The 16,549-nt window shown below is 34.6% G+C and overlaps 1 long non-coding RNA gene across 1 annotated transcript; it reads left to right on the forward strand.

Annotated features, from left to right (window-relative positions):
- The first annotated feature begins 1,656 nt into the window (after window positions 1-1,656).
- LOC103103271 (uncharacterized) lies at window positions 1,657-15,525 on the forward strand. Its single transcript, XR_472978.2, has 3 exons — window positions 1,657-2,049; window positions 6,814-6,858; window positions 13,515-15,525. It is a non-coding gene; the product is annotated as an uncharacterized LOC103103271 (long non-coding RNA).
- Window positions 15,526-16,549: the final 1,024 nt, after the last annotated feature.

Here is a 16,549-nt window from a genome sequence, read left to right on the forward strand (position 1 = left end):
TCCCTCCACCCCTCCCCATCATGTTATTTATCTCATTTTCTGAGAGATAGCACTTCTTTCAAAAAGGTCCCTTTTTTCCTCAATGACTAACAAAGAGGCCAAAGATGGTGAGGAATAGTTACACATCATGAGAGAACAAGAATCCTTTAAAGTAGTTACATAAGATTCATGTTTCTTAAATACTGAGCAATATCTAGGTGATTAAATGCTCTGTGTAGAGAAAGCAAAGCCTAGACATGTTGAGGTCATCTTCCTGATTTCTTTTTTTTTTTTAATTCATTTTGGGAACTTTTACTGGAAAAATACCAGCAAAATGAAAATTAGCTATGGTTCTAATAGAATTTGGATGCAATTGTGCTGAATGATTGAATTCCCTGAACATTCCTGGAGGAATTTATTAGTATTGGGCTTATTTGGAAGGTGAGCAGGAGATAGTACAAGTTACTAGTTTCCATTTGATGCCTTGATTCCTTTCTATACATGTTTGTTTTTATATTTCACTGCTAAATCCATCAATGAAGAAAGGGGCTGGGGTCTGTGCCTGAAGGGAGGAGTATATGAATATGTAAATAATACTTTAATGTGATGAGATTTTCCTATTTGAATATAAATTTGATAGATGTTTTACTAAATATTGCCTCAGCTCTGAACCAGATGATCACATTTCATTAAGCATTTCCAAATTCCATATGCAATTGTATGATTTACTGATAAAGTATATAAAGATAAATACCTATGGAAAACTGTAAAATGTTTCATGTCGACACAAAATAATATATTTATATATGTGTGGTAAATATATTTAGATGTCAACTTATTCAAAAATAGTCGAATGCAATAAAATAAGTTATGGACAACCAGGAGGTTACAGATAAGGAATAAATGCTAAATAGTTATTCATGTACTATACTTTTGGGTTGTAGGACTTATTAAGTATTAAATATCTTTCCTCAACTTCAAAACCCCAATGAATCACCTGTATTGTTATCTATGTAGGAAATAATACATACTACAAAATGCTTACATATGTGTGTGATTGGTACCTAGTGTCAGATTAGAACCTGAGAGGGGTACCATCTCCCAACCATCCCTGCTGTCACAAGTGACATCTAGAGAAGCAGCTCTGAGGAGAAAGGACCAGACATCCCCACCAACTTTTTCCATGCAAACCGGTCTAGTTCAAGCAGCAAGAAACCCTCAGAGAGAGACAAGAAGGAGCATTTGGAGATGGCTTTGGAGATCCTGATAGAGACAGCTCAAGAGCCCTGCCATTTCCCTAGGAATTATCTTCTGTGGAGGTTCTCCTTCAGGTGCTTCAGCCACAGCTGCTAAAAACTCAGAAAAAGAAAACTCTTAGCACCAAAGTCCTTGATACTATTAAATGGTTCCACATCAGGAAGTGGTATTTTTTTTTATTAATCATATTGGCATTAAGAAAGGCATTACAATCTATTACTGCTATGGGTCAGATAAGTGGCGGAGTAGACATTTAGTACTGGACAGTAGACAGGAGGCTCATCTTCTCGAGTTCAAATCTGCCTCCAGACACTCAGTAGTGGTGACTCAGGACAAGTCACTTAAACTTATTTACCTCAGTCTCCTCATGTGTAAAATTATCTGGAGAAGGAATTGGCAAACCCACTTCAATATCTTTGACCCAAATGAAGTCACACACAAAGAGTAAAAAACATGATGGAAAAACATTATTATCTGCTTTTCCATTTGACTTGCAGCTGAAATCTTCCATAGTTGTGGAAAGGAAAACTAAAGCAAGTACTGGACTTTCTGCCACTGAATTGGAACAAACAACAGTTGGAGTGTTGGAGAGATATTGACAAACTGACAGTTAGTGAGGGGAGGGGCAACTGGGAGTGGCAGTTGGTCTTGTGACTTGCACTTCCTTGCTGGCCCTGGAAGTGGAAGGAGCTCTCTTCTTGTATCTGGGTAGAAGTGACTCTATGCCTGAATTTCCCAACTGAGTGCTCTCCCTGGATTCCTGTGATCATGTCATCTACAAAAGGGCTTAAGGGAAGCAGTTTGAACTGTAAGGTCAGTCTTTAGGGGTGTCAGCCTGACGAGACAGGCCCAAACAGCCCCCCATTTTCCCTATAAATATAACATAGTGTTGTCTTCTGCATTAGAATGTGAGCTCCTTGAGAGGAGGAACTATCTTATTTTCTCTTTGTATCCCCAGCACTTAGCATAGTTCTTCATATATAGTAAGAATTTAATAAAGGTTGAATGAATGAATGAATGTCATTATTAACCTGCCAAGGAAGTAAATTTGCATAACCTAAAAGTACTCTGGTTATCAAGAGTTTATGAAGCAAACACATTCTTTCCTGGTTAAATGGCAAACTTAAAGAATCTTTTTAATAGAGTAATTTGGCAGGAGACAAACACAAGTTCCAAAAATACTCATCCTTTTGGAAATAGATCTGAAAAGTTATATCAAACCAAACAAACTAGAGGTATCTTCAATCAGCATTTGTAATTAGGAAAAGCTAGAAGTAACCCGAATGGCCAATACGGGAAAATGGATAAATAACTGGTGATACATTAATGCATTATGATATTCTAATAGAAGAAAGACCAACACAATGAGAAATACAAATTAATATGGAAATAGCCTTATGGAATACTATAAAATGGAAAGAAAACTAGAACTAAAAGTACACATCTATATTCCATATCCATAATATACCTGTATATGTGAAAAAGAGAATGAGAATGGTCAACTAATCTGGGGGATGACTTAGAAGGAATGATTGAAGCATTATGATATTCTATACTTTGAAACTATTAATTTCCCAGTAAATAGTTACAAAGCAAGTTTAATTAATGATGTGATGTTCAATATTAAGTTTATGAGAAATTACTTAATAAAAGTGAGTTTATGGTAGAACTTTGCTTAATGAGATCCATTTGTTAGCCTCTGGCTAACCTTCAGATTCTTTTGACAAGAAAAAGAAATTGAGACAAAAATTTCAGTAATTAAAACTAAGATTGGAGAACTGTAAACATCAAGTTCCTTCTATGAGTGAAATATATTGTAGAGTAAATCAAAAGTTGGGATGTATCAAGAAAGAATATATTTTAATATGCCTTGTGGTTCTATTTTAAAATTAATGTGCCAAAAAGATAGGGAAGTACAAACTCAGTAGCATCAGTAACAATTAAGTAGAGAAAAGAAATAAAAATCAGATGAGAGGAAAGTTAATAAGAGGCATCATAGAAATGGTCAATAACTCAAAACAATCAGTAAACATTTATTAAGTACACATTATATGCCAGGCACCATGGTAAGTAACAGAGACACAAAAAGCAGCAAAAGACAGTGCCTGCCCTCAAGAAGCTTACAATCCAATGGAGGAGATAACATTAGCAACTATATAGCAAGCAAGCTATATGCTGGATGAATAGGAAATAGTATATCACTCCACTATTCAAAACCTTTTAATGTTTCCACATCATTTATTAGATAAAATCTAAATACCATCATTTGCTGCTCAATGCCTTTTACAACCAGACCTCATACTTTCTCATTTTATAGTATTTCTCCTTATGTATGCTATGCTCCAAATCCAAACAAAACAAAACAAAAAAACTGAACTACTTGTTATTCCCTCAAGAGCATCTAATATCATGCTCTCCCATCTTTGGATTTTTCTTCATATTCTTCTATATTACCGTAATGTCCTAACCTCTCGGCTTTATCAGTATCTTTCCTCTAATGTCCTGCTCAAATCCTAACTGCTAGGCATAGACTTTCCTGGCCCCCCTCAGCTAAAAGCGAACTCAGGTTTATCTATTTTCCTTGAAACATCTTTTCCCTCTGTACTTTATACTCTTCTTAGGGACTCTTATTATCTAATTTCTTATTATATTTATATGTGATATATTTAATCACCCCTATTAAATTGTCAACTCCTTCCATTGTAATGGTAGAAATTTTAGGCTTCTGGGAGAGGTTATGAGCACTGTAATTGGTTAAAATTGTGGCTACAGGATTTATGTAATATTGAACAATGGCCGCCAAGGAATTTACTTATGAAATTCCTAAAATGAAACACTCAAGTCAGAATGGAGTTTATGGAGGTTTAATCACACTGGGAGTAGGGAAAGGAGAGGGAGAGAAGGAGGGAAGAGAAAAGGGAAAGGGGCTACTCAACCTCTGACCAAGGCAGAGGGAGTTTTAGGCCCAAAGGGCCAAGGTGGAAAGAATCAGTCCTTAACTCACGTGAGTGATCTGAAGGAAAGCTGTCTGCGGGCGTCCTCCCTGTCCAAGCTCCCAACACCCACTCCCGTCTCTAGCTCTCTCCACAGGAAGTGAGCGAATTCCAGAGGCTGTTCCTTACCTCACTTCCTGTGTCTCACAAATGCCAATGGTTGGCTCTAGCTTGGCTTAGGACAGCCCAGGTGGGCAGTTGGTTATTTCTGATTTGTCATTGACTAGCACATGCCCGTGTAGTGTGGGTGTGCACAATTTTTGGGTGCTAGACCAAGATGGAGACTTTTAAAATTCACACCATGCAATATTATATAGCCCTCATTGTTTTCTAAATGCTTTCTAATTTTATTGTGAATTTATGAACATTGACAAACATTTTAAGAAAGGACAAAATGGTATCATACATAAACATTTAAGTACGTATATGTACATATAAATGCATTCATGTGATTGTATATACTTATGTATGTACATAAATACATTCAGAATATGTGAATATGATGACATATGGTTATCATGTCTAAACATGCAGACATCCTGTACCCTGAATTCATGTTCCCTACATTAAGAGGCAGATAGCATGTATTATCATTAGTACTTAGGGATTATGACTAAACATTGTATTGATCACAATTCTTAAATCATTTAAATTAAATTAAATCTTCAAAATGCTGTTGCTATTGTATAAATATTCCTCCTGTTTTTTTTCACATCACTACGCATCAGTTCATTCACATCTTTGATTATTTCTCTGAAAATGTCCCTTTCATTATGTCTTAAAAAACAAGGATATTTCTTTATATTCATAGAATTTATTCAGCCACTCTCCAAGTGACCTGCAATAATTGCACCCACTTAGTATCCAATTCTTTTCTTTGCCTCTATAAAAAGAGATGTTTGGCTGTTGTTTTTTGTTTGTTTGTTTGTTTTGTAAAAATGGGTCCTTTTCCCCTTTCTTTCACCCTTCTGGAGGATAGCCCTCTTTGGGTACATACATTTTATTGACTCTTGGGGCATAGTTAAAAATTTCCCACCAAAATGTCTGTACCAATTCACAATTTCACCAACAGTGAATTCATTAAACACACCTGTTTTCTCACACACTCTGTACTATTTTGTTCTCAATCTTCTTCCAGTTTCTCTTTAGATGGACCTTTTCCTAGGCCAGGTTGTGGGCCTTCGAAGAAATTCAGGAACAGATTAGCCTTAACTCAGAGGGTTAGTTAGTTAGTCACCTTTAAAAGTCCCCAACTTCAAAGGAAATTTATATGCTGATATAAATTAAACAAGATGGCTCCTGAGCTACCTCTCAATTCAAAAATTCAAAGATTTCAGAGATTGGGATTTTCTGAATAGTGATATCATTAGATAGATTTAGAGCTAGAAAGGACATTAAACGTCTTCTAATCCAACCATTCCTTTTTAAAGATGAGGAAACTGAAATCTGGAGAGGTCACTTGCATAAAATCAAAAAGGAAGTGAGTGGCAGGACTAGAATCTGAATTCAGATCTTTTTATTATACTCATGCTATTTCCCATATTATCTTGGCACAGTCAATGTCATACTAAATTTTAGGAAGTCTTTATGATGAATAATAACTGAGCTGTTGAAATCTACTGATAACATAATAAATATATTATAATATATCAGTATATATCAATGAAGACATTGTAATATCTTCAGCCTTCACTTTCATTTTAGATACTTTTAGACCAGTCTTAGTGACATACCTTTGCTATTGTTATAGCATTTTTTGTTCCTCAATTTGTTCCATTTCTTCTACTTCTTCATTTTAACAGAAAAAAAATTTCTTCTTAAAAATTTTATGCCTTTATTTTGCAAACAAAGTACCACTGGCTTGGATTCACTGGTTTATCTTAGAAAAGTTTTAAACTCTGAAACAATCTCCAATTAGATAACACTTAGGTATTCTCTAGCTTAAATGTAAATATATGCAAAGAATCTCTGATTTCAATAGGTTGGGAACTCCTTCCACCTATGCAGATCAATAGCCCACCTATGACTTAGAAGATAATTCACAGGGAGCTCACTGAAGCATATAGAATTTGAGTGACTTGTTCGATGTCACACAGCTGTTAGAGATTAGACACAGGATATGAATCTAGTTTTTTTCTGACTCCAGCCCTGGTATCCTATCCACTATACTACTTTGTCTTTTAGAGATAAATAACTTGTGGTAACAGAGGATATCAGGGATTTTAAAAATCAAATGTTGACTTTAGCAAATATTGATCATTTATTTAACCTATGAAAATATTCATTTGTCATTTTGTAATCAAAGAACCATGCCATTTCCTGAAATTTGGTGTAATTAGAGGAAGAGTAGTGACTTAAATTTTTTGAAAGTCTCATGCCTGACAGACGATTATTCAATGAATATCTGTTGATGAGTTGATTGAATCTCTCATGACATGATTTTTAAAAATATACTTGAAATGTAAGATAGCAATCCTTTTCCTGGGTAAGCCTAGAATTATTCATTAAAATCATTTATTTGGGAATTTAGCAACAGACTTGAATAAAATGGGGTTAATCTGTCATAAATTTTTTTTTTCTTAAGCTAATGCAATACTTTGATAAAGACTGATGTTGGACCCAACTCCATGTAAGTAACTTCATCTATGCAATGATGCTGAGCTACTGAATAAAATAAATGCATTAATAAATAAATAATTAGCTTCTTTATGTCAAAACAGAAAGATGTGATAAAACCCAAAATAAGACAAAGGACATCATCAATAATATCTGAATGAATCAAAATCCCATCTGAATGAACTTCAATTTTTAAGATTTTCCCACTTCCTTTTCTGGAATATTCTTCCAATTTTTAGGGACATTTTCATTTTTCATCATGGTCTATTTTGTTTAGTCTAAATTTGGTTAAGGCTGGGAAACAACTAATTTCTGATATGGTAATTTCAATATGTTTTTATTTTTCAATATTCAATATTTTAATATCTTAAAAAACACCAGATAACAGGTTTCTTTTGTGTTTAAATCTTTTTTTTGTCAAAATGCTATGTTCCATCAATTTCAGTGGGCTGTTTTAAGAAAATAAAAGATTTCTTCATTTTTTGAGGAGTGGGGATAGGGCTAGAAACTAGCCAGGATGTAAGACCAGTATCACAAAAATGGTCTGTGATGTGAAAGGTAAGCTGATGCTCTAAGGAAGGGGTGAAGATGAACTAAGCTAACCAAATACAACATACTGAGAGGTGAGAGTGAGAAAGCATACTATTATATCTCACAGGAAACATTCAAATTCCAGTATCTCATTCTCATGACAAAAGTGGTAACCAGAAGAGAGAATAGCACAGCATGAATCCATCCTCCCAACAAAGACTGTAAGAAGAATAGAAAATAATGCAAAGTTAGCTCCTTCTTGTTCAAATATATTGTAATCTTGGGTCTTCTTCTGTTGTGGCATAGATGTAAGACATTTTAATCCTAGCTGAGAGAATCCATGATCTAATAATTGCTAGAACTCTAGGACTGCTAGAGAGTTGGGGGTCGGTTTGACAGAGAAGGAAGTTATATTTTCATGCATTGAGATTTTCACATGCCCTAGAAAGATTTTTTTCCTGCTAAAAAACAAACCAAAACAAACAACCAAAAAAAACCCAGAGAAATGATACTTTTGAATTTTGTACAAAGTGAAGCCAGATTTCAGAAGACTCACATTGTCAAATTCTTCAGAAACCAGCTTGACACAAGGATTTAGCTTGGATAGAGGAAGGCACCAGGGTGACCAGTTTCCCCTCCAATTTTGTAATCCTTGTAATTGCTATCAATAGCTCTGATACTCTCTGTCTCTCACTCTCTCTGTCTCTGTCTCTCTCTTTCTCTCTCCCTTCTTCCCCCTACCCCTGTCACTCTCCCTCTCTGCCTGTAATTGTATAAGAAATAGACAAAATAAGGATTGGGGCATAAACAGTTCCATTTGACAGCACAAATTTTGTGTTCCAAAGGAACCAAGTCTCCATAGAAACAACAACAACCTGAAGCCTCATTATTACCCATCTCTATGCTTTTGTGTTGTACAATGGAAATGTGGACCCATTTTATGGTTGAAGTTAAAGAAGGTATCTGCAAATTTTGGTGATAATTTCTCATGAGCTTGCTCATTATAACAGGTTGTGAGTTGCTTAAAACTATATACATGCAACAATGTTACATCTTCATATTAAGTCATTTTTCAATTAATCATAAAAATGCTTCTATTTTGTGCAATGCCAATATTTCTGAAGTGTTTTAGGTATAACACTTACATATAGGAAATCCTGAAATAAGTGGTGGTGCTGACGATAAAACTGAAAACATTGTACTTGTTTGGGACTATGTGAATTTGGTAATAATTAGTTCTATTTTTATATGATACTGAAAAGTATAATAATTGTGCTTTAGTGAATTCATCTTCAGCACCTGTGAGAAAGTCAGGTATCATTAAAATGTGATTGACAGAAAGTGACTTACTGAACAGGAAACATGGGTAGAGAAAAGAGCACAGATTTTGATCCTAGCAATTTTACTTAGTTCTGAGTTCAAATCTAGCCTCAGACACTTGCTATCTATGACCCTGACAAATCCCTTACTCTTGATTTCCTCAAATGTAAAATAGAGATAAGATTAGCACCTCCCTTCCTAAATGGTTGTGAGAATCAAATGAGAAAATATTTGTAAAGCATTTTGCATACTGCCTGTCATATAGCTGGTAATGAATAAATGTTCTCCTCTCTATATGACGATGATGTCACTTATCTTCTAACTTATACTACATTTCGCTCTAGAGAAAGAAGACCTTTTCACTAAATGATTTCTAGATTACCCTATTGTCCCAGGCTGTGAACCAGAAAGCAATGAAAGCAAGTATATGCAATAGGCACAGATAAGAAAAAAGAGAAAGGGAGGGGGTGATTTAGGAAGGGAATGAGGGAAGAAGAGGGAAGGGAGGGAAGCTTTAAGGAAAGAAGGAAGGAATGAAAGAAATGGAGGCAAGTGAATGAAGGAAAAAAAGAAAGGAGGGAAGAAGGAATAAAAAAGAAAGAGGAGGAGAAGGAATGTGAAAGAGAAGAGACGAGAGGGAAGAAAAGAACAAGTGACAACAAAGTAGAAATAATCATAGAAGGAAAAGGTGGTAGGAAAATAAACTCCATACTTTAGAGATGGTAAGCCATACATATCTTTGCCAAAAAAAAAAAAATCCCATATTGGATCATGAAGAGTCCCAAATGACTTAAAGACTAAACAACAGAGAATATTCCACTTGCTTACAGAATTCAGGGCCATGTAAAAGCTGGTAAAGTGAAGTTCAGAAGCAATATAGTGCATTCCATTATGTGTCTCACAGATCAATGTTCCATCAATTCCAATGTGCTGTTGACAAAAAAATAAATGTCTTTATTTTTCGAAAGATGGATAGAAATTAGTAAGATGGTATAATTAGTATTACAAAAATGATACCTTAAAGGTTAATCAATATGTAAGAAAGGGGTAAAGAGGAAATAATACAATGAAAGACAATGCATCAAAAAGTGAAAAAATAGGTAACTATGATATTTTATCTCACCAGAAACATTTAAATTCTATGGATGACTGGTTTTTTTTTTTAGCTTCTTTATCCTTCTTCACTTCCAAGTATTCAAATGGTGCATTGAAAGGGTTTTATACAGTCCAGAATTGAATTCTAGACTTTTCTCTTTTCAATATATCCAAGGTTCATTAGAAAGAACTTTTCAATCATTAAAACACTTAAAAGATAATTTTATCTATGGTATATTTAGAGATTGATGACAGTTCAAAAGTAGCTCTAAGATATGGATGGCATTTTTCTTTGTAAAGAGTACATAAATGCCTGAGATCTTATTGCATTAATATATGCTGGTTCTTTTTATTTTTTTAAATCCTTACCTTCTGTCTTAGAATCAATATTGTGTATTGGTTTTAAGGCAGAAGAGTGGTAAGGGCTAGGCAATGGGAGTTAAGTGACTTACTCAGGGTCATACAGCTAGGAAGTGTCTGAGGTCAAATTTGAACCCAGGACCTGCTATCTTCGGTCCTGACTCTCAGTCCGCTGAGTCACCCAACTGGCCCCATAGTTCTCTTTTTAAAACGCAGAAATTGTTTCATTTTTCCCAATGGGAAAGCACTATTTTGTAAATTCTTTATGTTTTTATGCATTTCAAACTATGTCATACCAAATGTCCATTTTGTGGCATTGAAATTGAAAAGATGCATCCTTTATACTTTATTATCATCTATTTGTCCAAATTCAATCTTATTTTATTATCTCATGCTTATATTTCTAACCCCTTCAGGGCCCTTAGAATTGTTCTTTTGTCCACTTATATTTGCAAAACTATCCCATTTAGAATTCTGTGTGATTTTCATTAACATGCTGTTTACTCCCTCTCTCAGATTATTAATGAAGAAATTAAGTAAGACCAGACCTAATATGATGACTAGCGCTTGCAATGAGTCACTTCTCTATAATTGGATACAATGCCATTTATCTTTGCTATTTGTTTATGGTTTTCCCAACCAGTTTCTAGTCCTTCCCTATGTTCTTATCCCGGTCAACTAGAATTAATTTTCTGAAGGGAAAGAAAGAACACAGTGATCAGGAAGTTCAGATCTTATGTCAAGTTTTACTGTTTGGAGGATAAAACTTGGGAATATAAAACACATCATCTGTTAAAATAAGCTAAAGCTATTCATAATACCATGAATCCAAATTTGGATATTCTGAGAAATCTTACTTGTAACTACTGAAAGAGTTACCATGATTGCAATATCATGAAATCATTTTGTTATCTGCTTCATATTAAATTTGAAGAGGAAAGTTGGGAGACAAGTCAGCTAAGATGCTGCACATGTGGGATAATTAGAGCTGGTGTAAAAATTGTGGATGTTGATAATCTAAAGATTAAGTTGGGGCCTCTCACTTTCCACTAATTCAACTATGTAGTCACTAAAATATAAGATTCTGTAAGACTAAACTCAAGAAAAAGTCAGCTTAGCTGAGATGTGATGGCACGTGCTCCCAGATGTTTCTCTTCCTGCTTTTCAATGAAGCTATGCAAGTAAAGCATATGTGATCCTTCTGATCCTCCATTTTCACATCTTTCAAGTAAAAAAGTTGGATCAAATACTGTCAAAGGTCCTTCCAAATTTTAAAACTCTCTAATTCTATGTATATTTTATATTTACTTCCTATTTATCCTCAGAAATTCATCAAAGTTTACTTCTTAAATGCTCTTTTTTTAGAAAAATTTCTTTTTAAGATGTTTAACTTAATTTCTTTGCCTGCTCAAACTAATATAAAAATACCATGTGTCAAATATCCTATAAAAACGTATGGCATTTTTCTATACATTAACATAAATATAAAGGTAAATATATACAAGTAAATATATGTAACATACAGATCTTATAATTTTGGAAGGCATCGAAAATTGGTTTGTATTTGGGGAAATAAAATATTTTAAAAATTAAACATCTTATATGTTTATATATATGAGAGGTAGTTTGGCATAGTAGATAGAGGACCAACTCTGAAATCAAGAAGACTTCAGTCTAAGTCCTGCCTCTGACACATTATATTTCCACTGATAAGTCTCTTAATTTTTCTACTACCCCCCAGAGGATTCTCTAAGATTAGAAAATACAAGATTATTAACCATTCAGATTTGTGGTAATTTCCCCACTATCAACTCCCTCATGAAATAGCAGGTCTATATATCTATATATCTATATGTCTAGAAACTATATCCAGTTATTGTCAAGTGCTCTCTCTCTCTCTCTCTCTCTCTCTCTCTCTCTCTCTCTCTCTCTCTCTCTCTCTCTCTCTCCATCTCTCTCTGTTTCTCTCGGTCTCTCCCTCTCCATATATATATGTGTGTGTGTGTGTGTGTGTGTGTGTGTGTGTTTTATATGTATATAAAACTCTATTGGGTATGTGCACATAAGGGTATATCATTGTTGCTTGTCCTTTTTTTAAGAGGACCAGTGTCATTGCAAGAGTAATGTCTTGTCTTTCCCATGAGTTGGATTTAAGTGAGGCATAGTTATGCAAATTGTGGACCTCGATCCCTCTTCCAGATTCATCCAAGTCCAGTGTCAGGACAAAAGTCCAGATGACTAGCAATGGCCCAGGATTCAGTGGGTGACCTTGGCATCTTCACCTTCTGACCTAAAGCTCCACATGCACTACAGCACCTGCTTCTTCCACATTGATGGCTTTTGGAATGAATTATTCTTCTCTACCCATTCTTCTAGAGCAGCGGTTCTCAACCTCTCAATTTGCAGCAATGAGAATACATAATGCATATCAGGTATTTACATTCTGAATCATAACTGTAGCAAAATTACAGTTTTGAAGTAGCCACCAAAATAATTTTTGGGTTTGGGGCCACCACAACATGAGGAACTGTATTGACGGGTCACAGCATTAGAAAGGTTGAGAACCACTGCTCTAGAGGAAGTCTTCACATGCTTGGAAAAGACATCCCTCCTAACTCACTGATAGGTTTAAAGGTGTGTACACATATCTGTCATACATATAAATATCTTTCAACAGTGTGGTGTTTTGATGTGATTGTGACTAAATTTATTTGACAATATACCAAAACTTTGTAAAAATGGAGATTTGAAGCCCAGACTTTAATCCCCAAAAGTCCTTGCTAGTTCCCAGAGTGCCCTCTAATCTCCCTGAATCTCACCTGAGTGCGAGGTCACAAATTGTATTTAAGCTGACTCTCCGCCTACTTGGGGTCTCCCTCTCCCTGGATCTGCTTCCAAGCACACACTCTCTCAAGATATAGTGTAAGTGAAATTGAATAGGCCTTTCAGCCCTCCTAGGCATGTGCTTTCTTATTTTGTATTTTCTTTATTTCTTAATCTTTAATAAACCTCATAAAATACAATACTTTTATTACTAGAAACTAATTTTGATCTTAGCAACTTTTGAATATTGTCTTCTTCAAAGCAATTATTTTGTGAGCCAATAAACTTGTGTCATTGGCCATTAATGGTCGATCTCGTCCCTTATAGAAGAAATTCTTGTGGGGTACTTTCTTCTGAGTAAACTCAAGGTGGCAAATCTTTGACCTTTATTGTGTTTTGGAAATAAAAGACTCCTGAAGTCAAATGAATGAAATAAACTGTAGGATCACGTTGATTTGTTTGTCAAAAACAAAATTTCTGAAAAATAAGGTTGATTCTCTCTTGAATTATAAATTATCTTTAAATGTTATTCCATTAAAGGCACTTCAAGAACATTTGGAGCCATACTGGTCATGTCACTGAAGAATGTGAATATTCCCAACACAAAATATTCTTTCAAGAGAAAGGAGAATATTCTCAAATTGGTAACTCTGAGAGATAATATATTGTTGGGCTAGATGGAGCAGTGGATAGAGTGCCCACCCTGGAATCAGAGAGACTCCTCTTCCTGAGTTTAAAACTTTTATTTTCATTATTTTCCCAGATTACATGTGGATATAATTTTTAGTAATCTTTTTTCTGATAATTTATAATCCATATTCTCTTCCTATCTTCCAACCCTTCCCCCTCCCCTAGAAGTCAGATAATATAATATAGATTATACATATGTTATCATATGATCATATTTTTGTGTTTGTCATATTGTGAAAGAAGACACGTTGTTTACACTAGAGAAAAATTCATGGAAGAAATAAAGTGAAGATGGGTATGCTTCAATATGCCTTCAGACTCTTGCATTTCTTTCTATGGAAATGGATAGCTATTTTCATCATGAGTCTATTGGTATCTGATTTCAAATATAGTTTCAAACTCACTTAACTAGCTGTATGACCCTGGAAAAGTCACTTAACCCTGTCTGCCTCAGTTTCCTCATCTGCAAATGAATAGGAAGAAGAAGAAATGTCAAACCACTTCTGTATCTTTGTCCACAATATCCTAAATGGGGTCATGAGGAGTTGGGCATGTCTGAAAATGACTGAACAACAACAAAAAACATCATTGTTATATGTGTCTGGAAATCAGTCATAATTCATGCTGACTGGGGATGATAGTACAGAAATTCAAGTCAAAAAGACTTGGATTCACATTTTGCTTACAATACTACCTGGCTGTATGAACATAGGATACAGCTCTCCACACCTCTTTATGGTACCTTTATAATGAAAAAATGCTTTATAAACCTTAAAGTACTATATAAACATGAGTTATCATTTTTATCTTTCAAGTCATACCTCTTCTGTATAGAGAATTTCCTCTGTATAGATATCTATCTTTTGACAACTGTCTTAATGTATTGATGAATGAACTGTGTCAGTGCATAATGTATTTTAAATGCATGTCAATACTTATAGAATGAATCACAACATCCTACACATCTGCTTGGAGGAGGGGCAGGAGGGATTATGATGACATTCTTCTTTCTATTCTGCCCAATTTGAGTGTAATATTTTACTAAATGGTATTTTTTAAAGAAACACATTATTTGATAAAATTATTTCTCAAACTGAATTCCATCAAAATGTCATGGTTGTTATGTGCTTAAAAAGCTTCTCCTCCTCTATTATTAAGTGATAAAAGATTATAATTTGATAAAAATGGATACTAAAATGACTGAAGTTTTTAAAGCATCTTTCAATAAAATCCAACATAAAATTCAAAGAAAATATCAAAGATGACTTTTTCATTATTTGGATCTTACAGATATGTTTGTAATTTACTTCAGGATGTTCATATGTAAATCTGGGGAGATCAACATTGGTGTGGAAAGGCATCTTTCTTTGGATGCTTTGTTAGGAAAATATATTTATAAAAACCCCATATGGTTATTCCTTAGAAGGAAGAGAAACAGTGATGGAAGTCAAATTTTGAATAATTATAATGATCAATTGGGTCAAAGAAATAAATAATGAAGCATATATCCTTCTTCTTGAGAAAAGGTGAGGGACCTTTGGGGGAGAGTGTGTCATACAATGTTAGTTATGGTCACTCTGCTTTGTTTTTGCTTAACTATTTTTCTTTTTGACAAGTTTCAGTATTAACATGGCAAGTGACCACTGTTTTAAAGAGATTTTAAGGGAAAGGTTTAGGAAAGGGAACACACACAAGTAAATAAATAATTTTATTAACAAAGGGAAGGGAATGGTAGTGAAGGATGGACCATTTCCTACCCAGATTCTTAACCCAATAAAGTTTCTACACTAATCTTAATATAACCAAACTAAACTAATCTACAAGTTAAATGAAAGATAAAGTCCAAACAGGGAGCCCAGATTCTCACACTCTCCAGAGTCCTTGGTGGATCTGACTGAAGAAATCCAGTTGAAGGTCCTTAAAAGATCCAGGAAGTAGAGGAATCCTCATCCAAATTACTCTGGCCACCAGAATGAATGGGGAAGTCCCACTTAACCTTTTCTTGATGATACTCCAAGGCAGGCAGCTTAAGAGACGGTTAATTCAGGGAGCCTCTCAGATTCACAGCTTCTGTGTTGAATTTGGCTTCAGAGACAGTTGAAAAACAATCCAACATCTTATAATCTTCACCCAGTCAGCTCTTAGGAATCTAGGCTTATGGGCTGTCAATCACTCTTTGCAACTTCTCTTGCTACACCACATATATAGAAATAACATAAAAACAAAAATCAATAACATTTTTATAAATTATGCACATTTTAAAGGATTCTACCATCTTCCTACTTTTCTACATCTTACAATTAGTGGTCTTCCATAGAGTCTATTTCTTTGTATCCCAAAACCCAATTTCAAGACTTCATAATATGAGAGTGATCCCGACCATTCAAATGCTATACCAATGGAAGGTATATTCTCACACATTCTACCAAGCTGGAAAGGAATCATGTATGCATCTAGTAATAAACAATTTCTACTCTCTGACAACCAACCTCACTAATTAAAGAAAGGTTCATCACCAGGAAGTTTTCTTTTTTTTTTTTGTCATTTTTTTAGTCATAGCAACTCGTGAAATGGACCAAAACACCAAATCATTTCCCATATTGTATAGACCTCCTTTACTTCCATAGTGATAAAGGAAAAGTAGAAAAGAGAACACTAAGTATTAAGAATGACACAGTAATTAGACATTTTACAAATATGGATTTAGAACTATTTTAGTATCCTCCTGAGTGTCTAGTGGGTTGGTGTACTACTAAAGACGCTGTATGCTCATTAACATTTTCACTATAACTAGAACCAGAAAATGCAATGAGTTTGAAGTTAAGTGGAACTTTAGTCTAGAGGGTTCCTTAGAGAAGCAAATAAAAAGATTGTCAGAGTTGGTT

Source organism: Monodelphis domestica, chromosome 5, assembly GCF_027887165.1.
Source record: "Monodelphis domestica isolate mMonDom1 chromosome 5, mMonDom1.pri, whole genome shotgun sequence".
Classification (NCBI taxonomy): domain Eukaryota; kingdom Metazoa; phylum Chordata; class Mammalia; order Didelphimorphia; family Didelphidae; genus Monodelphis; species Monodelphis domestica.